The 23847-nt window shown below is 39.2% G+C and overlaps 2 long non-coding RNA genes across 2 annotated transcripts in view; both read right to left on the bottom strand.

The window, feature by feature from the left end:
• The window catches only part of LOC139188127 (uncharacterized), a 49400-nt gene that overhangs the window by 25119 nt on the left and 434 nt on the right, over positions 1-23847 (bottom strand). The window lies entirely within an intron of this gene.
• Positions 5027-15152, bottom strand: LOC114822573 (uncharacterized). Its single transcript, XR_011574525.1, has 4 exons — positions 14776-15152; positions 13773-13916; positions 5429-5517; positions 5027-5325 (listed from the first exon to the last, which is right to left on the bottom strand). It is a non-coding gene; the product is annotated as an uncharacterized lncRNA (long non-coding RNA).

Genomic DNA, 23847 nt, shown 5'->3' on the forward strand with positions numbered 1-23847 from the left:
TCATCTTTGTGCCACCAACCAGGTGATGAAATGTACAACCCGTACTCTAATATCATTTGGCAACTTGCCACTCATGCCACCAACCAAGTAAAGAAGGAACTCATCTGCGTGCCACCAACCTGGTGATGAAATGTGATGAAAGGTGATGAAAAACTCATATTCGTACCACCAACCAAGTGATGAAAGCAACTCACCATTCATTCCACCATCCAGAAGACGAGTGGTACAACTTGTACATGTGAACTTCTAGCATTCACAAATAATCCAAAACCCTCAAGCTTTACAACTCAACTAGGGGAGCACTTATGCCTAACAAGAGTTATAGTCACCAACAAAGTCTTATTGCAAGCCAACAACGGCTTCAGTGCATGGTATACGAAGATCAAGCTCTTCAGCCCTCTTGCATCTACTTCAAACATTTCTCCTCTGTAACAATGCAAACACTACAACTCGTAGAAAGCCTCACACACTCTTGATCAAGACTGTTTGAAGCAAATTCAATTTATGTGGTTCATCCAAACCTTCGACTACTACAAGGTATGGTTTGCATCATAATATCTTGCTCAACAGTGTGGAAGCAAAATTTGTATATATTGTCTCTCCCACATTTTCAAATTTCTAGTTTCCCAAAAAATAAAAAATAAAAAAAATAAAAAAAACTTCATCAATGGAGGACAACTACAAATTCTCAAAAGCTTCACACTATCTTGATCAAGATAGTGTGAAGCAAAATCAATTCATGGTACCCAACAAAGCTTCACCTACAAAGCTTCACCACAAAAGCTTCAACAAATGGAGGGGATTATCTCGACAATGCTTTAGGAAGTCTCAGCGGTCACAATAAACGACTTTCGACCCTTCCAACGCTTCTGCAATGAGGTGTCTTCCTTCACTTCTCCTGCTTCGGGTCAAAGCAGCTGGGTTGAGAGAAGTCTCATGTTGATCAATATTTTGATTATTAGCTCGCTCCTTATCAAGGATACCCATGTCGAATGAAGGTGACCCTCCGTGTTGGGGGCACCCAGATGATGGTTGATGTCCACAGGGGTAATGAGCTCGCGTGTTTGAGTACGCCTAGTTTCGTGGAGCGTCTCAAAGAGCTTCTCATACTGCTCCTGGATGACCTCATTCTTCATTGCTATTTTTTTGTTCTGAGCTTCTAGCTCATCGACTTTAGCTTGAAGAGCAACCCTATTTCCTTCCTTCTTTCGTTGCTTCGCACTAGGTGCAAGAGGGGTATCATTCTGTGTGCTATGGCTTCCTTCGCTCCCCCATGTTGGAAAGGGATGCCTGGTCAAAACAGAGTGTACAAATGGTGGAAACCAGCTTGACAAAGCTGAAGAGAGTGGGAATAAGTGTCATTCCCACAAACGGCGCCAAATGTTGATGCACAAAATCAGTGAAGACTTTGGTACAACAGAAAGTGTTAAGTTTGTGACCTTCGCTAAATTGCTCCGATCACTAGTGTGGATAAGTATATAAATGGATAGAGACAGGGAAGCAAACACAAGATGTACGTGGTTCACCCAGATTGGCTACGTCTATGAAGTAAAAGAATTCTCATTAATTGTGAAGGGTTTACACAAGTACATAGGTTCAAGCTCTCCTTTTGTGAGTACTAGTGAATGATTTAGTACAAATGACATTAGGCAATATTGTGGGAGAATGATCTCCTTTTATAGAAGAGAGTTTCTAGCTTTGTTCTGACATTGACACGTGTCTTGATTGGCTTCTGATGTTGACACGTGTCATGCTATGATTGGCTTCTGATGTCGACACGTGTCACACTGTGATTGGCCTCCTGGTTGGAGGGAAACTCTTCTGGGTCCTTGACGGCATAACGTTGACCGGTGCTCGATAGTTTCGGGATTCGTCAAGTATGGTACAAACATAGTTATTCATATATTAAGTGCAATCAAACACCAGTGCCTTAGGTTTTACGTCATGTCTTTCATTAATTTCTTGTTAATAACTTAATATATAATACAATATAATTGTCTTTATTTTTCTGGCTTTTCTTTCAGGCTGCTCAGATATTTAGGAACTATTTATCTTTTTGGCAATTTAGTCAGGGTTTGTTTGTGAATGTGGGTCTAATGTTATTGAGTTCGCATATTATGTTTCGAGCATGCTGACGATTTAGAGAAGATGATCATATATCCTCACCGTTATGTTTTACATGCTGTCGTGATGAAGTTGAGAACAGCAACGATGTCGAAAGGAATTAACTTCAACAGAATTACGACCTCGAGGATCGGAGATTTTGTTTAATTTTCCTTGTTTACTGCTAACAAGGCGATTGCCAATGTCCCAGTTGCCATCATATCAGGAAATTTGAAATGCTAATGCCAGTTGATCTTTGCATTCCAAATGTATTCAACCTTTTGCTTGGTATTAACCAATATTGGCATGCCTAACATAACAAATAACTCATTTAAAAGAGGGGAAATTTTTGGTTAATTTTGGGTCATGGGTTGGAGTGGATTTTTTTTTGGGGGGGGGAGGGGGGGAAGGGGAAATTTTAGGTTATAAGTCACCACTGGAGATGGTCTAAGGTGTTCTAAGGCATTCTAAAATGGCACGAATTGTGTGAGCCAACATAGTTTTGGCACACCCGGAGATTCTTTGCGTTACATACCAAAATACACGCACTATAATTCAAACATGATAAAAAAATGTTCCTATTTCAATACCACGAGAGTCGTCAAAAGAACAAAATTTAACCAGTGCATAAGAAATTGAAAGGGTACAGGGGAAGCTACTATGTCTCCTCAATGCCTACAGCGCCGGCCTACCATTAAACTCAAGAATTCCTAAATTCAAATTCCAGCGAAAGCCTTCCTGCCAGTGCCGGAAGATCCAGCAGGAGTCACCTTCAAGAGGTTGAACCTCTTACTCTTGGACAGTGGCCTGAACATTGGTGAAGTACCCAAAAAAATGAACAAAATGAGCACTAGCGCATGCCAAATTACATACGTAAACATGTAGTTAAAAACGAGCTAAGGTAAATCACCTGCACTGGCCGATGGTAACATGATCTCCTTCCTTCACACGGAAGCATGGAGATACGTGAGCCGGATGTTGGAATGTCTCTTTTCATATCTTAAGTAAGCGGCATGAAAGAAAAAGATTTCAGAAGAGCAAAGAGGATGGTACTTGTTAATTCTCCAAAATGACTACAGATACAATAGAAAGTGAAAAAAATGATCGCGAACGTCATACCTCTGATATTTCTTGATATAATGTAGATAATTCCTTCGAACGATGATTGTTTTATTCGTCTTAGCACTATGGCAAGTGCCAGCCAAGATGCGGCCCCTGATAGAAACATTTCCAGTGAAAGAGCATTTCTTGTCAATTTAAGTCCCTGTAAGATACAATAAGCACGGGTAGCCATTGTATCAGCAAATTAATAGAACACTGCACATACCCGATACTGAGACAAGAAATGAAGAGTACAACCATGCTCAATTTGGAGTAGAACTATGAACCGAACTTTGGAAATCCCAAAAAACATAAGCATTTCAAGTGATTGATTTGAAATTCGAGTTATTTCATGGAACAACACTCATATTGAGATCATAATGGTACCTAAACTTTCTGTTAGAACTTAGAAGTCAACCCGCCACAATAGTCTTTGTCTGCTTAATTCTTCTAATTCAAAGGTAGTCGTGTATACGCTAATCAACCACATTGCTGCATAGCCTGAAGACTTCACAAATGCAAATCATCCATAAAATGGGCAAATGCTAATGCAGCATTCCTCAGACACCGTGTTCTAATCAATCCGGTTACAACTAATCAATCATACTAAAACGCTTCAAATTCATTCATTGCATAACTTGAACTACTATACATATACAAGATAGTAAGATACATAAGTAGAAGGAAGAGAGAGAGAGAGGAGGGTGGGAGGGGGGCCTTCAATGGCATCCCTGGGGGTCTTGAAACCGAGCCCAACGCTCTTCCAGAACCGGTTGCCGCCCTTTTCGGGTCTCTTCCCCTTCCCAGATTTCTTCGAGCTGGTTAATAAATTCGATTACAGTAGAACAAAAATAAAAATAAAATTATAAATAAAGCCCAAATGCAAATGCATAACAAAGCAAAACAAATTTAAAGCAAACAAATCTTAATCCCAACAAGAAAATTGAAATTTATTTGATTAACCGGTTACCTGATGAACACTTTGGGCTGCTTCAGAAACGCCTAGTCAGTCTGCAACCAAAAATGTCAAAAATATCAAATAGAACGACTGCTTGAAAGATATAATAACGACGACATTTTGGACACGGTAACAACTAGCAGGTATAGCAGAAAAGAACCGACCTGTTCCGCCATGATTGATAGCTCGAGAGGAGTCCAGGTGTTAGCACAGGAGGCGATTCAACGTTCCACAAAACCCTACCCCTCTCACGTTGGCGCGCCGCACGCGTGTTTGTATTAGCATATAACTTTAAAAACAAGGCGCGAATTGAGTGAGTTCGGGCCGGGATATTTTGGGCCGACTCCCACTCTGCCAGCCTTTGTTTCCGTTTCTTTTTTTCGACAAAAGAATTTCAAGTTTATTTTTATTACGAGCATATTACTAATCTAAGCTATATTTAACAATTACTTGTTTGAAAAAAAACATATTCACTTGATCAATTTACTACTTGTGGGAGATTTTGTCAAATATCGTAGTACCGTTTATGCATATAATTAATCGTATGTTCACGACAGATGATGAGTGCGACCAAGTAGCCAGGTGTAAAATTCTTATCCGTTAGCCCGTCAAGTTGGACAAAGATCCTCTCCGAATCTCACTATCCAAAGTCCAAGGACCAGACAATCCGAACCATTCAAATTAAATTTGACAGTCCTCATAAACTTATTCCATCAGCTCGGGTCACAAAAATCAAGTACTTCGATCTCTCTGGCACACAAACCAAGGGCCCATATTTCGTGGTCCTTACCTTAGCCTACGAACACTAAGGTCCAGAGAGGATCCAAATTCCGTCAGGTTAGTCCAAATGGTGAGGAATGGAAATTAACAAAGCATCTATCTACCTTCTGTGGATCAAAACTCCATTGAAAACTAGGCATTAATTAGCAAAGACGAAATTCTGTTTCATGAATTTTATGTAACACTATGATATGACATCCGACCAAAAACTATATCTCAATACTATCTCCACAACTCGAAAGAAATTTTTCCACCGTCACGCATGAAGTGAAAATAAGAAGCAATCTGTGTTGAAAAAAAAAAGCCATACTTGATGATTGTGCTAAAAAAAATCGGCAGGAGTCAACTTCAAGACGTTGAACCTCTTAGTCTTGGGCAGCGGCCTGAACATTGGTAGAGAACAAAAGAAAATAAACAAAATGAGCACTAGCGCATGCCAAATTACATACATAAACATGTAGTTAAAAACGATCTAAGGTAAATCACCTGCACTGGCCGATGGTAACATGATCTCCTTCCTTCACACGGAAGCATGGAGATACGTGAGCCGGATGTTGGAATGTCTCTTTTCATATCTTAAGTAAGCGGCATGAAAGAAAAAGATTTCAGAAGAGCAAAGAGGATGGTGTTCGCTCCCTAAATCCGCCATGGTGCCTTGCGGGCAAGCCGGGGATTTACTTCACATACGAGATTGGTGGGTGCGGGCGTGCCACTACTAGATGCCGCTAGTAGACGGGATTTGAATGATTGAGGTTACGCCTTTTGACTTCAAATCAAGAGATTGTGCCATTTGAGTGGGAGTTGCTCAAATTAAGGTTCTTTGTTTGCCTTAAAAATAAGGACTTTACTTATATGAAGAGATAGAACAATATGTAAATGACAAGGTTGCTTGGAAATATAAATGATAGAGGAAAGTGACTAAAATTGCAGATTGCTTGTAATTTATATGGCTGGAAATGAGTACATAAAAGCTACAAATGAGATCGATACCGCAAGTGAGCAGCAGAGCTAATAAACTAGATAAAAGAAGGCTTTTGGCAAATATGGTTTGAGCAGAGTTTGTGCTTTTGTTTGTTTGTTTGAGTGTCTTTATTCCTATCTTCTCTTCCTCCTTTTATAGACTACTCGGTTTGGCTCCTGTAGCGACAGCTTTGCCCGAATGCGGTCTGAGGGTGATGACTCATCAGCTTTATTACATGTAATGCCACCATAAAGTACTTTATGGGCTGTGCAGTTTGATCAGTCTACACCACTTGGTCCTTGGGTAGGTAGGCAAGTGGCCTTTGTGAATTGTATCAAGTCAGAAAAGGCCCTTTCCTGCCTTCCCAAGTTTCGGCTGGGCTTTGATCTTCTATTCCTCCAGGCCTCCTTTTGGGCCGACTCCATCCTTGGGCCAAAAATCAAGTTTTAATCCAAACAGTGCCCCCTTCAATTAATGTGAAGGTTGGAATCCCAAGCGTCGACATTGATTGAATACCCGCATGCATGCATATCCGTCCTTGGGAATTGGTGCTTCCGGTGCCCCTTGCTCTTCTCATGACCCTTGAACTGTCCTTTGAGCCCTATAAAATCTAGCTCGGGACTTCTCCTATCAAACTACCAACTTCCCTTTGGCTCTGGCCTTCAACTTCCATCCAGCTTGAGCGTTCTTGTTTTTTCTTAGCAACTAAGAAATGGGTTCCTTATGTTTTGAGTGGAGTTTCCTAAAACTCCCCTTTCGCGAGAAAATGAGGTTTCACCTGATGACCGCTATCTCCAACACCCTTGGTCGACCGCCCCTCTATCTCCAACACCCCTGGTCAGGCGGCTTCCTCCCGATAGTTTGCCTTCCCGCAAGTTGCGGTGATAAGTTGGGCTTCACAATTACATATGGTGATAGCCCCGTCGGAGGATCCTCTACCAGGCTCATGTTGGCCGCACAACCCGATCACCCAATTGGGTTCCATCCATGAAGACGTCGGGAAACCAGCTGAAGACACTACCAAACTCAGAGAGAATTAAATGTAATACATAGGATTGGAACTCTGTAATTTTCATCAATTTGTCGACATGAAATAAATACTATTTTAGCAATTTCTGTCTTTCTGCCTTCTTTGAATGTTTGATGAACAAAAAACACTGCATATGAGATTCCCGAAGCTCGCTTCACTCTGTCCCCTCTTCAATGTAACAATCCCTAACATCCCATAATGTAGGACAATATTTCTTTAAGAATCTAACATTAATGGGATGTTTCTGCCCATTTCCTTCGAGGTCCGCTAGGTAGTATCCTCCTTTATTCAAGACACGACTAATAATAAAAGGACCTTCCCATGTCGGGCTCCACTTTCCAAAACCCCGAAGCTGAGCTCCGAGCGGGAGAACTGTTTTCCATACTAAATCTCCCTCTTTAAAAGACTTTACCTTCACCTTCTTATTATAAGCTCGGGCAACAGCTATCTTTCCTTCTTGAATCTGGTTCAAGGCTTCAATTCGGGCTACATCCAGGTCTTCAATACCTTGACATATGGCTTCAATATATTCTGCACTATGTAACCCAAATTGGTTTTGAATTCTTACGGAACTAACGTTGATCTCCATGGGGAGCACTGCATCTTGCCCGAACGTCAAGGCATAAGGAGTTGTGCCTGTCCCCGCTCTTTTGGAAGTCCTGTATGCCCACAACGTGTTCCCCAACATCTCATGCCACTTTTCTGGACTATCTATCACCATTCTTTTAATAATGTTGACCAGGATCTTGTTGCTAGCTTCGGCCTGCCCATTTGACTGAGGGTAGTACGGACTGGATTGGATCATCTTTATCTTGTACTTGCTTGCAAACTCCTCGACTTCTTTTGAAATAAAAGATGGCCCACGGTCTGTCACTATAGTCTCGGGCACCCCATATCTGTGCAGGATCTTGGTCTCGATAAAATTCTTGACTACGGTGGAAGTTATGGATTTTACTGCTGATGCTTCCACCCACTTGGTGAAGTATTCCGTTGCTACAATTATAAAAGTATGCCCTTTACTGGAAGCTGGATAAATTTGCCCGATGAAGTCCATCGCCCATCCTCGGAACGGCCAAGGCTTGACCATTGGATTCAAAGGTATTGAAGGCACGTGTTGGAGAGGTCCATGCCTCTGACATTCTTCACAACCGCGGGCATAAGACTTGCAGTCTTTTTCCATGTCGGGCCAGAAATAACCGTACCTTCTGAGTAGCCATCTCATCTTTGTCCCTGCTTAATGTGCTCCACATATTCCCTCATGTACTTCGGCCATCACTCTCATGGATTCTTCCTGGCCTAAGCATTTTAACAGTAATCCATCTGGGGTTTTCCTTAGCAGGTTCTTCGCCCATAAGACATATCTGGTTGCTTGCTGCCTATTCTTCTTACTTGTAGGCGAAGAGGGATCCTTCAAATGATGAATGATGGGTGCCCTCCAATCTTCCGTCTTGGCTTCTAGAACCATTACATCCAAACTAAATCCCCGATCTAAGATGGAAGGAAGGTTTCTTGTTTGAATCTCGACATCTATTCCATACTTTCTTTCCTGTATTGGCACTCCTGAGGCTAGTTGCGCCATTTCATTGGCTGCCAAGTTAGATCCCCTAGGAATATGATTGACCGATATCTCAGATTCCCAGAAACTCAACAATTGTGTTGCTGCCATATAGTACCCCGCCATAGTGATATGTCTGCACTTGAACTCGCCATTTAGCTGGTTTATTACCAACTCTGAATCACCAAAGACTTCTACTTCTGCTGCCCCCAAATCCAACAAGATTTCCAGACCAATAATCAATGCCTCATACTCTGCCCGATTATTAGTATTTTCTTGGTAATCGAGCAAGAATGAGTAATATTGATAAACCCCCTGAGGATTTATAACCACAATCCCAGCCCCTGCAGCCTTCTGAGTGTGGGATCCATCAAAATACAGCTTCCAAGGAGTAATCCAGAGGCCCGTTACTTCTCTTATCTCTTGCTGGATCCACTCTTCTTTGCCCGAAACATCACTTCTTGGTGGGATCCAAACGCTAGTAACCTCCAAACTTCCTAGGATATTGATTACCTCACTTTGAGGTTCCTGATGCTCGGTCAAGAAATCAGCAATTGCCTGGCCTTTGACTGCTCTTTGAGGTACATACTGAAAGCTGAATTCTGACAGTGCTAGGATCCATTTCCCGATCCTTCCTGCTAGCATAGGTTTTGACAACATGTATTTTATCACATCTGTTTTGGCAATGATGTGTACGTGACAAGGTAACATATAATGTCTTAGCTTGCCGGCAGTAAAATATAGAGCCAAACATAATCTCTCCACCGGAGAATATCTTGTTTCTACTTCGGTCAAAATTCTGCTGAGGTAGTAAACGGCCTGCTCCTTTCCACCTTCATTATTTTGAGCTAGCAAACTCCCAATTGACTTTTCCGAAGCAGAAATGTATAGCTTCAAGGGCTTTCCCCTTTGAGGTGGTACCAGCACTAGTGGAGAAGTTAGGTAGGCCTTGATGCTGTCAAATGCCTGTTTGTGGGTCGGCCCCCACTCGAAATTCTCTTTATCTTTCAATCTTAGTAAAGGAGTCAGCGGCTGGATTTTGCCTGCTAAATTAGCAATGAATCTCCTCAAGAAGTTGATCTTGCCTAGTAGCCTTTGAAGCTGCACTTTGTTGGTGGGTGGAGGTGATTCCAATATTGCCCGAGACTTGTTCTTGTCCACTTCCACACCTCTCTGATGCACCAAGAATCCTAAGAAGTTGCCCGCTCTTACTCCAAATGCGCACTTCTTTAGATTCATCTTCAATTTGTGGATTCGCATCCTTATTAATGCTTGCCTGAGATCAACTAGATGTTGTTCCTCTGTTTTAGATTTCACCACGATGTCGTAGATATATACCTCCATGCTCTGGCCAATTAGATCATGAAAAATGGCATTCATTGCCCTTTGATATGTTGCGCCAGCATTCTTGAGCCCGAATGGCATGACCAGATACTCATATGCCTCCACATGACCAGGACACCTAAAAGCTGTTTTATGAATATCATATGGAGCCATCTTTATCTGGTTATATCCAGCATTTCCATCCATAAAAGATAAAACTTTATGCTTTGCTACTGCATCTATGGATAAATCAGCCATAGGCATGGGGTACTCATCTTTTGGTGTAGCGCCATTAATATTTCTGTAATCAACACAACATCGTACTGCTTTTGTTACAGCTTTTAAAACGGGTATGATGTTGGCCAACCACTCCACATATTTGGCTGGTCTGATAAAACCAGCTTTCACTAGCCTCTCAATCTCTTATTTGACCTTTTCTTCTATCTCCTTTGACATCCTCCGTGGTGCTTGCTTGACCGGTTTATATCCTTCCTTGATGGGCATTCTATGTTCCACCAAGGCTGGATCTAACCCTGGCATCTCGGTATAATGCCAAGCAAAACAGTCTTTGAATTCTTGCAAAAGACAAATAATCCTGGCCCGATCCTCGGCCCCTAATAAACCACTGATCTGTATTGGTCTTGGATCCTCCTCTGTGCCTAGATCAATAACTTCCAAAGGATCCTGTACTTCGGGTGATGGCTTATCAGGTACTGCACATAAAAATTCGACCAACTCTGGGCTCTCGGGCAAGTCGTCTGGCCCATCTAGATCATATATGCACTCGGCCATTTGAATGGCCCTATCCAGTTCTTCACTGCAAGATTCCTCTTTATTTCCATGCTGGCTGGTCGAAGCTTCTCCCTGCCATTCTCGCTCTTCCTGCTCCCTCTCTTGTCTTCTTCCCTTCCCATATACCAACAGTCTTTTAATCAGGGATCTGACTGCCATGACCTGATCTTTCTTCTTTTGTCCAGTCATTGATGGTGTAGGGATTTTGGTATGAGACAGGGTCTATCCCACTCCTCCTTAGTAAGGAGCATTCCTTGTTCCAAAAGCTTTTGGGCCGTCACCTTGGTAGGGCGGCCGTTCTTATCAGCTCCTGAACATTTCAAGATTCCTACGTTGGGATTGTAGAAACTTGCTTCCGCAACATTGGCTGAGGGGAGGAACGGCCGTGTTTCGGCCTCTACTATCTCCCAAAAGCCTGGTCCTTCAACACCCGCCTCATGATATATAGCCACTGTTGATGAAGAGTGGAAGGTATGGCTAAACTTTGATGGATCCAATCTCTTCCGAGTAAGGCTCCGTAAGTGGAGGTGCAGTCCACCACAAAGAATGCCAGCATTATCTTTTTGGATCCCAAGTCCACCTCCAAAGGTAATATCCCATGAGTCTTAGTGATAGCACCTGAGAAGCTAGATACCGTAAGGTCCGTGGGAATAAGATCTTACGTACCTCTCCCCATCTTCTTCATCTGCTTGGCCGGTAACACATTAACAGCTGCTCCTCCATCAATCAAAATTCTTTTGAAGGGCACACCCTCTAGGTGAGCTGAAACATATATAGGCTTCAGATGGTTGGCCAACGAAATACTCGGGCGGCTGAACACCATCTCATCTGTGTAAATCCTTAGAGGACCACCGTTGGATGCCTCTGAGGGCTCAGCCTTGCCCGAGTCTTCTTCTTCCGCTATATCCACATTGACTTGTGTCGTCATTGGCTCTGTTGTTAAGTAATCACCCTCCATAGTAGCAGGCTGACCAAGTCTGGCACCAAACGTGGCGAATAATATATACGCCATATTGATGTGGAAATTACTGGGCTCGAGTACATCCTCCTTCTTACTCCCAATTTGGTCCATGAACTCATCTAACCAGGCCATCGCATCGGCTGGAAGCAGAGGTTCTGGTATCCCCTCTTGTTGTGGTTGATCCATGCCCTCGTACGGCGTTTGTTTCGGAACTTCACCAAAGGGATCCACCAATGGCAGAGAAAGTGGTTTCGCAACAGTTCCCATATGAATAGGCTCCGGCTTCCATCCAGGAGTTGGTACCATGATCAGATATTCTTGAGCTCTTCTCGAGATCCTATACTTCCCAGGATGTTGGTTCTGCGGCACATGATCCCCCACCCCCTCTGCTTTGCTGTTGGCTTTCTCTACTTCCTTCTTATTTCGCCAACGGAGCTGGCTACTACCTCCAGATGTTGCTCTTTCCAACTTTTGAGTTTTTGAGGTTTCAGAGGTAGTGGGGGTCTTTAAGGAATTCATGTAGGCCTTGTGCTGCCTTTGAACCCTTCTGATTATAGAGGCTCCCATTGGTTTGGTAGGTTGTCCGTTCTTCCCGACTACATACCATTTTCGCCCAAGGTGGGCAGGATTCCCTTTTCTGTCGGGATTAGCTATCCCATCAGTTCTCTTGACTTCCCTCCCCATCTGGCCATTCTGAGGATGATCTGCACCTCTTTGGATTGTGGCCTCCATTTTTTCTGCCTCGTCAGAAGCTTCATGGTTTCGAAACACTTCTAACAAAGCCTTGGGTTGGGAATCACCTCCTAAGTGTTGAAAAACACTTCAGGAGGTGTCCTTCCTTGTTGCCTGCTTATTTTTCTCGCGGGCTTCTCTTCTTGTATCTTCTTCCTTCCTCCTGATTAACTCGTGATCAATGAGAACTCCAGCCGAAGGAATCTCGAGCTCACACTCACACTGGCATTTACTGCACATAACCATCCCCTTGATTATGGCAGCCTTTGGATACTCGGGTAGTTTGTCTATTCTCTCTGTAGGTTTTTTGGCCAGTCTTTCTTCTTCTTCCCTTGTAATCTTCCCTTTTCCTTTCTCCGCCCACGTCATATTGAGCATATTTATAGGGGCCTCTGAAAAGGGAAATGCAGGGTTGATTACGTCCATCTCGTTTGGCTGGTTGTTTTTACGTCTTTTTCCTTTGGGAGGAACCACATCAATATCACTTCTAGAGCCCGTGGAGGCTTTCTCCAAGCGTTGCAGCATTTGAAATAACGTGGTCTGCAAGTCTTCTGGCATATCTGTTTCTCTATCTTCTGATTAGAGATCCCACCGGGCGTGCCAAAATATGTTCGCTCCCTAAATCCGCCATGGTGCCTTGCGGGCAAGCCGGGGATTTACTTCACATACGAGATTGGTGGGTGCGGGCGTGCCACTACTAGATGCCGCTAGTAGACGGGATTTGAATGATTGAGGTTGCGCCTTTTGACTTCAAATCAAGAGATTGTGCCATTTGAGTGGGAGTTGCTCAAATTAAGGTTCTTTGTTTGCCTTAAAAATAAGGACTTTACTTATATGAAGAGATAGAACAATATGTAAATGACAAGGTTGCTTGGAAATATAAATGATAGAGGAAAGTGACTAAAATTGCAGATTGCTTGTAATTTATATGGCTGGAAATGAGTACATAAAAGCTACAAATGAGATCGATACCGCAAGTGAGCAGCAGAGCTAATAAACTAGATAAAAGAAGGCTTTTGGCAAATCTGGTTTGAGCAGAGTTTGTGCTTTTGTTTGTTTGTTTGAGTGTCTTTATTCCTGTCTTCTCTTCCTCCTTTTATAGACTACTCGGTTTGGCTCCTGTAGCGACAGCTTTGCCCGAATGCGGTCTGAGGGTGATGACTCATCAGCTTTATTACATGTAATGCCACCATAAAGTACTTTATGGGCTGTGCAGTCTGATCAGTCTACACCACTTGGTCCTTGGGTAGGTAGGCAAGTGGCCTTTGTGAATTGTATCAAGTCAGAAAAGGCCCTTTCCTGCCTTCCCAAGTTTCGGCTGGGCTTTGATCTTCTATTCCTCCATGCCTCCTTTTGGGCCGACTCCATCCTTAGGCCAAAAATCAAGTTTTAATCCAAACAGATGGTACTTGTTAATTCTCCAAAATGACTACAGATACAATAGAAAGCGAAAAAAAATGATCGCGAACGTCATACCTCTGATATTTCTTGATATAATGTAGATAATTCCTTCGAACGATGATTGTTTTATTCATCTTAGCACTATGGCAAGTGCCAGCCAAGATGCGGCCCCTATAGAAACATTTCCAGTGAAAGGGCATTTCTTATCAACGTAAGTCCCTGTAAGATGCAAAAAGCACATGTAGCCATCGTATCAGCAAATACAACACGGCACGTACCCAATACTGAGATAAGAAATAAACAGTACAACTTGGCTCAATTGGAGTAGATCTACGAACCGAACATTGGAAATCCCAAAAAACATAAGCATTTCAAGTGATTGATTTGAAATTCGAGTTATTTCACGGACTAACACTCATATATTGCGCCTCTCATTGGTCCAGATTGCTAAATGGTTCTCGTTCTCCTTATCTCCATTAGCCAATTAAGTGCTATCTTGATCCAGCTGCTTAGGGAACTGTTTGGATATAAGAATGACCATCGGATTGTGTTAAGGGAAACTAAGGGGTTCAGATTAGAAGTAGATCAAGAGAAATAAAATTAACCACGAAAATGATGGTGTGTTTTCATAGAAAAGATAGAGTTGCTGGAATTCTTTCTAACTCAAATACAAAGCAAATGGAAAAGTTACAGAAATACAATGCATCTATACTAACTCAAATACAATGCAAACGGAAAAGTTACAGAAATCGAATCGACTCGATCAAGAAGGGCCAATCTCTCGTACAAAAATGTATAAGAAAAAAAAACCAACTTTGATACAATACAGACAGGACTCTCAGAAATATCGAATTGACTCAAAATTCGACATACATGGTGAAAATAACTACATAATTACATCCAATGTGTATAAAAATATCAATCTTTCAATTGAGCATTATAATTTGACACCAAAATCAAGGGCACGAACTGCAATTCAGTGAAGGGTCAAACTGAACACAATCAGCAAAAACTCAACTTAGATTCTGAAATTCACAGTCAAATCAACACAAATTCCCACCCAAGGTTCGAAATTTACCTAACGAGGAGCAGAGGAGGACGAGCAGGACGCAGAGGAGGGCGAGCAGGACGAGGGTGAATGAGTAGGACGTCTTCTCTTGCAGACAAGCGCGAATCTCTCTCTCGCTGGACGAGCTTTAGTAGTACCGTGAAATTTGGGGGTCCTCACTAAGAACTCTTAGCGAAGGAGTATGTCTGAGCGAGTCCGGGTTTATCCCACTAAACTCAGTCCCTCTACCTACCAAACATGGGACTACACTAAATACTTAATCCAGTCTAGTCTAGTCCCTCTTAGTGAGGCCAAACAAACACCCCTCAATTTCTTTGAGGTAGTGCGCAGTCGAACAACATGCAGCCTTGCCCCCACATTTCAAGGAAATATCTTTTTATTTTTGTCTAAGGAAATATCATATCAATTGGGTAATTTCATGGGTGGAGAAGCTGTTGAGTATATAGGTGCAACAGCCTGCATGCAAATGAATAGGATGAAGTTGTTGCCACTATAGGTTGTAAAAGAGTTAAGGATACTGAGGAAGGTTGTAAAAGACTTAAAGACTTTCGAAGTCGTGACCTGAAAGCCTACTGGCATGTACGGAACACGCAAATACACACGAGACACACCAGGGCCAACATGACGGCTTGTACTTGAAGCCGGATCAGTTCCTACACAGAGAGTTGGCAGTATGAAAACAATGTCAATGACGTTAACAGTTGAATCAAAGATCTAGAAGAGAAATAAGGTTTGCCACTAATGGTAACCAATCTTACGAAACAACCCAGGAACCCAAACAATCAGACAGTTTGCCATCAATGTGTCCATAACTTAAAACATGTTAACAAATGTAGAATTGTAGAATACTGTAAGGTTGTGAATGACAATGAATGATGTATTGGATTACTTATGTTGTAGGCCACTTGTTTATTGAGTTGTTAACAACTTAAGTAATCTGATAGTCATAATGAAATAAGGATTATGGAGTCTTATCCTTTGCAATTGACCTAAAGAAATCTGATGGATTTCACTACAAAGATATAGTATCATGGTGGGACTTAAACACTTAAGTGATAGAGTTTGACTTTCACAACCAAAAATAGGTTGGCTGTGATTAAACCCTAATGATATAAATACTATGGTGAAGTCCCTGCTTCCATACGCTTAATCTCTTAGATGAGTTAAACCCTATTCATATAGCAGAGAGATATTATTAAAGTACTGGAAGTAAAAGACAACCTAGAAATCTGCAATGTCTTCTGTATTCCACAGATAAGTTTAATATAATTAGTTAATCTCTATTTTATATTGATTTGATTTATTCGTGATCATAATGTCTTATTGTTGTGATTTCAGAATATGTCTTACATATGGTATCAGAGCCGCACAACAAGCTTAGGGTCCGATATAAAGGTATAAGCAAATTTGTTTATTGAAGATGATTAACATACTAAGAAAATGTTGGCTGGATGCCTTCTACTATTCCATCTCACGAAAAAAAAATTTGATGCTTCCGCAATTTTGTGTTGGTATGCAATGATCTTTCGTGGTTAATAATATATGGATTGGTCTGGGTGGTGACTATGAATACTGCTGCCCTTAAGTAGTTTTCATGAAATTTAATTATTTATTTTTCTTGTTGGCACTCATTTAATTATTAAGAGTGGGTATGTTTTGGTTCGACTAATTGCGCTCTTGTGATATGATTCTGTGGAGTTTTTCTTGCTTCCGCGTTTTTTTTTTTTTTTTTTTTTATTTTTTATTCTTGTATGTATATGTTAACCTTGTATTGCCGAGAAGATCGTGTCATCTATGTTGTGATTTTTCTAATTATATGAATCAAGTATCTTTAAATAAATTATTTATTACGTTTACCTGGGCATCAAGATAAACTGAAATTTGGTATACAACTCTAACTAGGTTTGTTGTATGCGACTTATGGACTCCTATTTGATAATTATGAATTATGAATTAATAAATATATATATCAAGGTCACTATTGTTTTCGGTGAACGATGACCTAATTTTATCTTGGGTAATATTTTGATTTATTATATAATTTTCTGATTATTAATTTAGTTGATAAATATTACCCGTTCCTATTTGATTATTAAAAGAAAAGAAAAAAAAAAGGTTAAAACATGGGAACAGTAAATGGTTTTTCCCTCGCGTGAGGGTTGCTGTTCATCAATGCCCAGCTTACACCAACCTCCTTCAATCACTGTAATGCTCGAATTGAAGCTTGAAATTTCGGGGTATTCTCGCGAAGGTATGAAACTGCTTTTCATAAATTATTGCAATTTGGTTGAATTGAAATTAAGCTTTTGGTTCCAACTGAATTGATTTTGTGATATTATAATTGAGAAGTTGAAAACTATCCTGTTGTTTTGAAGCAAATACAGTGTTTTCATTTGGGATTAATTCAATTTTGCAGTTTTCGACTCTTATCCTTATAGCGCATATGCAAATGAATAAGTAAGTTTTGGTTCTTGGTTATTTCTCTATGAAGTGATAGTCGCTTCTATTATTGCAATGAATATTACTTTTAGTATTCTCTAAAATTGGTTGTCCGTTTCAATTATGACATAGAGATGAGGAGAAAAATTAGTAGTTGATGTTGAATCCTCAACTCTTGTAATTATAAATCATTGACTAATGCTTGATCAGTGGGAGCGTTTAAGAGGTATGTGCGTTTATGAGATTTTAGTAAAGTTATGAAAACAAGACTAGCTATGTTCATGCAATTTAGCATACCTTGCAATTTGTTCTATTTTAGTTTCTGTTTTTGATAGATTTTTCATAACTCCAAATTTTATGAAATTTGGTCATGTCATAATATCAAATGGATTGTAGACGTTGATATTTTTTCACCTTTTTTTGGACCAGAAATGGATTTATGGTAATTTTTTTAAGTGTGATACCATATTGCTGGAATTCTGCAGACTTCTGTAGAATAGTTTGCTAGTGATATTATTTTGACATATCTATGTGACTCATAAATTCATGAAATATTAGTATGATATACATTCAAATATTTATTTCAGGTCTGAAAATTTTCACGCACATTGGTTTGAAAATGACTTATTGCTGAATTTTTTACCTCGGGAGTACATTGCAGAATTTACACAGCTTCTGCAGCACATTCTATTTCAATTTTATTTCAAGCCCACTTTTAAGAATGAAAACATTATGGAATTTTAGGGGACAATAAATTTATATGTCTACTTCATTTCTGAAAATTTTCATGCACATTGGAGGAAGATTGAAGTTTTGGTGAATTATTTAGTCTCGGGTATGTTTTGCAGAGTTTCTGTTGTTTCAGCATCACAACATATTTCGAATTTGTTATTAGTACACTTGTAAAATCTCAAAACTTATGAAATTTTGGGAAATAACAGTTTTTTATGTTTACTTTATGTCTGAAAATTCTGATGAATATCGGATGAACAATGAATATTTGGTGAATTTATAATCTCAGGTATGTACTGAACATTTTCTGCTGTTTCTGCAGCACCTCTCTTTTCAAATTCATTTTTGGCTCGCTTATACGATTTTAAAAATCATGAAATTTTGCAAAATAGTAGTCATATATGTCTAGTTCATACTTTAAAAGTTTCATGACAATCTAAAGAGAATTGAGTTCTTAGTGAATTTGCAAACTAAAGTAGTACTGCTGAATTTTGGTACTTCAAAACTAGCTTTGTTATGTGATATTGTTTCACTGATTTGTGCACATCTATTGGTACCAACTATTATACAAGTTTATGGTTCCAATATGTCCTTATTTTATGCAAATTATCAATGCTAATGAATTTTATAGACAACACTGATTAAATTTTGATTTAAAGATGTATTGGTTTGTTTTGCTTAAACCAATGTTTTGTTTGGTCATCAATTCTGATTATGATGATAATTGTCTTTTGAGAGAAACTTGGAAAGTGGCATCAGTTTACCAATTGATCATTTTGGTCCCTATCGAATAATTAAATAACCATGTTTCCTCTTTCGAGAACTCTATTGTTCAATGTCAACAATGACATATTTTTGTGTCTGATTGAATCTTTTCAGAATCATTGAATATCCAACAAAACGGTTATTTAATACTGTTCTAAAGAATTATTTTGAAAAATCAGAATTCTGCTAATTTATATGGTGAATACTTTTGTCCCAATGGGAATTTCAGGAAATCACCCACCAATTATAAATTAGTATTATAGCAAACATTAAAGTACTTCTAACATATTTTCATCTGGCCAAAGTTATTGAAGCTATATGTATGTTGTGTATTTTATGTTTTGGCTAGCTATGCAGGTATTTTCTTTGCATGATTAGTTTCTGCCCAAAGGTGTAACAATCATGCAATTTGGAGTTGGTTCGATCATCCACAACTCGACTACTTCCATGATGAATCTTTCAGAATCGAGAATGAGTAGGTAAATTTGCCAATCTTTTTCCTTAATTTTCTGTGAGTTCTAAATTGGATTAAAATTGAAAAATTGATGTTGTTGAGATATCTATATGTTTACTTTAATCGACTTTGTTTTAGAATTAAAACATAAATTTTAAGTTTGGATTCTCTTATTAGGTTTCATTTTAATTTATGACCTAATCTTTAACACATATGTGTCTTCTCTTGACACACCCCGACCCGGAATGTCCACTTGGACTCCAAATCGAGTTGTGTTGGCCGACACCTGAAGGGTGACGTAGCCATAAAGTGTAGTGATGTGGAAGGTATGGGTAAATTTAAACCTAAAGTGCCTAATCAAGAGAGTGTGCAGGTGAGCAGGTTTGAACCCTATTCACACGTGATGTCAGAGCAAAAGACAGTATAGTAAATAGGTTGAGGGTTACACCACTGAAGGTAACCATCTCCTGAGATTTGCCAGAATCCTCGTATACGCGTAAACACCGCTACTAAACCTGGAGGGGTGAAAAACAATTTGAGTGGGTCAGTAAAACAATACTTATACGAAAACCTTTATTTTTTAATATACTAACCCCTCACTGTAAAATAAGTATAGTTTCCTCAAAACATACTACGTAAGTATGTAATCAAATATAACCGCAATATAACCAGAAAAATGCCAAGTCATGATATATCAAATGCCAAGGTAATGTAATTATGTGATAATCAATTATAAGCAGGTTGCTCATCATCTAAGCTACACACACAAGTTCGAACAGATGGTTTCTGACACGAACAGGACTGGGTGTAATCAATATGCTCTAGTACTACGATCACGTGAAAACTGGTGCAAAAACACATCACATACAAGTCGGATCGCCTAATGCAATCTACCCGACAAGACTGGCACCTAAACTTGGATCCAAGGTGAGCGAACGGTGCGAATGTGAACATACACGTGAAGGACTGGCCCTGGCCTTGGGGCGAGTACTAACACCGGGTGTAGCAAGATGAGCATGTACACAAGTATGAATGTCATGACAATAATATCTCAACCATATAGCAGCATTTATCACATTTCATATCACAATATCGAATACTTGGCAATATAAGCGTAAAATTGAAGTAAATACGCATTCATGGAAACTATAATATGTATAGGTATAAAAACAAATTGCCCACTCACAAATACTTCGCCGCTGACAAGCCACGCAACCTAGCAAATATGGAAACGCCACTAATAATTGTCCCTAAGCACATAAAGGTACAATTAATAAAAATATACTATAACAATTGAATTTGGAAAAACGGATGTCAAAAACGGATTCAGAACGTCGAATTACCCTAAGAAGGGTCCTGCTTAAATTTCCGAAAAGTCAACAGGATGAATATTCCCTGAAAGACGAAATATTCTCTGACGGATGGAAAATTCTCTAACGGAATATTTCATTTGGGTTAAGGGTTATTAGGTTGGGTTAGATTAATAGGTTGGACTTAAGGATTTTAGGCCTAAAGGCCTAAACTAAAAGGTTTAAGATTTAAAATGCATGAGCTTAAAGCCCAAAAGGAAATGGCCAAAGGCCTTTAATTAACCAAATAATAATAATAATAATAATAAAGGATTAGGTTGGGCTGCCCAGGGTTTTGGGCTTGGCAGGAACGGCCCGAAGGGCCTGAGTTTGGGTTGCAGCTCGCCGGAGTTAAACGGAAGGGAAGGCCGGATTCGGCCAGAAAACTGAACAACCTTTAAACGTTACTAACTTCCTCGTTACGCAACGAAATCGAGTGAAACAAAAACGAAAGTTGTAGTTCTCGAAGAGACGAAGAGAATGGTACCTCGCACGATATCTAACTCTCCGTGGTTTGGACGAAAAATTGGCTCGAAAGGCACGGGTCAGACTTGAACTTCTCGAAACCGAGTTGTTTCACGTCAAAGCTTCCTCAAACCTTGACTAGAGACCCTAGGGAGTTGCGTAGAGGCTTGACCGAGTCCTAAAACATCGTGACTCGGTTGAAAACACGTCGAACTCAACTCGTCCAAGTTCAGACCTTCCGAGTTGGCGAGTCAAAACTCGTCCATTCTTGGTTTGGTTGGTATGGTTGTGTTCGTGAGGATGAGAGGAGTAAAATGGGGTTGGTTTCAAGCTCGATCTATGAGCTTTGATGTTCGTTCATGGCGTTGCAAAGGAATAGAAAATACGGGAGAGAGAGAGAAGAGAGAGAGAACCTTTTCTGATAGAGGGGGACAGAAAATAAAGAAGAGATGGGATATGTGAGAGTGAAATAATGAAGAGAAGTGCACAGGATGGGATAAAAAGGAATCCAATGGATAAGTTTTAGATTTCCTACAGTAAAAGGAAATCGAAATCTATTCGAAGTAGATATTTTTACACTTTAAAATCTACGTCTACTCGTACTAGCGTGTACAATTTAAATGCGATAGTGAGAAATAAAAAGGAAAGCAATAAGAATAAGTCCACGTCTCTTGCCAATAAGGGTATAATCGTCAATACACATACTCGGGGAGAAATTACATAAAAAAATTAGGGACGGGTCGTCACATCTCTCATACACTAAAATAAATTTTGTAGCCATTGGTTTATCTAATCACTTGTCACTTTTATCGATTAATGATGTTGAGATATGTTCCTTAAATAATCCTAATTTTGATACATATAGATTGATTCATTATGTCCAAATCAACTATTTTGTGACTCGGCAAATTTATTTCAGAAATTTTCATGTTTTGAGCATATTAAAGATTGTAAATTGGTTTTATTTAAATTATGATTAAATCTAAAATTTTGGTGGAGCTTGGGAAATACTGATGGAGTTTTGCATACCTTGCAACGTGTCCTATTTGATTACAATTTTGATAGATTTTTCTAACTCCAAACTTTGTAAAAAGTTGCCATGTTACATTATATAATGGATTGTGTACACTATCTTTATTGATTCAACTAGCCTATATTTTGTTATATGAAAACCATTTTCTCTAGTGTTTAATCTTGCAATTTTTAGTGTTTGCCCAAGTGGGAGAAATAATGTATTATGGGCTTCACACTCATCAATTTTGCATGCTTTTAATGGTCATAGTTTTGGTAGATAAAACGTACATTATCATACTAGTTTATATTTTATCTATGCAACTAATCTTGTAGGAAATTCAAGAAGGGTTAATGAGTATATTCTGCTCAAAAGTGTTTTGCTTATTAATTCTTGTTTGTTGTTCAAGAAATTGGACTTGTGATTTATATGTTATTGATGAATAATTAATCTGCTCAAAAGTGTTTTCTTATTCAATACAACTATAAATCAATGTATAGTGAACATGAAATTGACAAGATTGCATATAATTCATCTGCTCAAAAGTGTTGAAGTTATATACGTTTGCCCTTGTATTTTATGTTTTAGCTATGCAAACCTAATATAATTAGTTTATGTCTAAAGATGATTCTAGAATGATATGTTTTTGATGCAGTAAGAAAACATTTAGTTAAAGTTTTCTATTTCTGTCAAATGTTAGACGAACAAAACTAACCAAATGATTTTGTATAGTTTTTCAGTCACAAGAATCACTTCCCTACAAATATCTAGAATAAAGATGTTGAGCTCACAAATTTTATGTTTTAGATCCCGTGCCTAATGTTTTGCTAATGGGAGTATTTGAAAGGTATATGTTTCATTATGTAGACCTTTACAAAGTTTTTTTTTACTCTCTTAATCAGTGGGAGTAATAATAATTTATATAATTTTGTCTCTTTTAATCAGTGGGAATAAGAGATTACCTTTGTGTTAAAATTTTGAAGTGCTAGTGGCTGATATTTTAAGAGTTTTTTGTTTAAGTTTTGTTCATAAGTTTTAATAAGAGATCCTAATTTTGTAAATAGTATGTCGTATTTTACTTGTTCTTTTATCATATTCTAAATTGATAGAAAAGTTGGATGTTGTTACCAACGTTGTTGAGTTCTTTTGTGAACTACTTTTGTACTAAAATATATTTTCATATTTTCAATTCGACAATTGTGAGCTAATGTTTTGACTATTAGCTCTTGACACCATGACTTTGTTAGCAACAAAGTGCTTTAAGTTGAATGTGTATGTGAGCTTGGAGTGCAAGGAACATACCAAGTTGTTCTTTGTTTTCTTTGGTTTTGCATTCGATTCAAAGTGACAGGTTGCTAGGAAAGGTTGTTGGATACTTATGAAGACTCAGTGATCACTATGAGTTCTTATTTGTTAGGATAAATCATTAACATTCAAGTGGGAGAATGTAAGGTTGTGAATGACAATGAATGATGTATTGGATTACTTATGTTGTAGGCCACTTGTTTATTGAGTTGTTAACAACTTAAGTAATCTGATAGTCCTAATGAAATAAGGATTATGAAGTCTTATTCTTTGCAATTGACCTAAAGAAATCTGATGGATTTCTCTACAAAGATATAGTATCATGGTGGGACTTAAACACTTAAGGGATAGGGTTTGACTTTCACAACCAATAATAGGCTGGCTGTGATTAAACGCTAATGATATAAATACTATGGTGAAGTCCCTGCTTCCATACGCTTAATCTCTCAGATACGCTAAACCCTATTCATATAGCAGAGAGATATTATTGAAGTACTGGAAGTAGAAGACAACCTAGAAATCTGCAATGTCTTCCGTATTCCACAGATAAGTTTAATATA

The sequence above is a fragment of the Malus domestica genome, chromosome 02 (assembly GCF_042453785.1).
Source record: "Malus domestica chromosome 02, GDT2T_hap1".
In the NCBI taxonomy this organism is placed as follows: domain Eukaryota; kingdom Viridiplantae; phylum Streptophyta; class Magnoliopsida; order Rosales; family Rosaceae; genus Malus; species Malus domestica.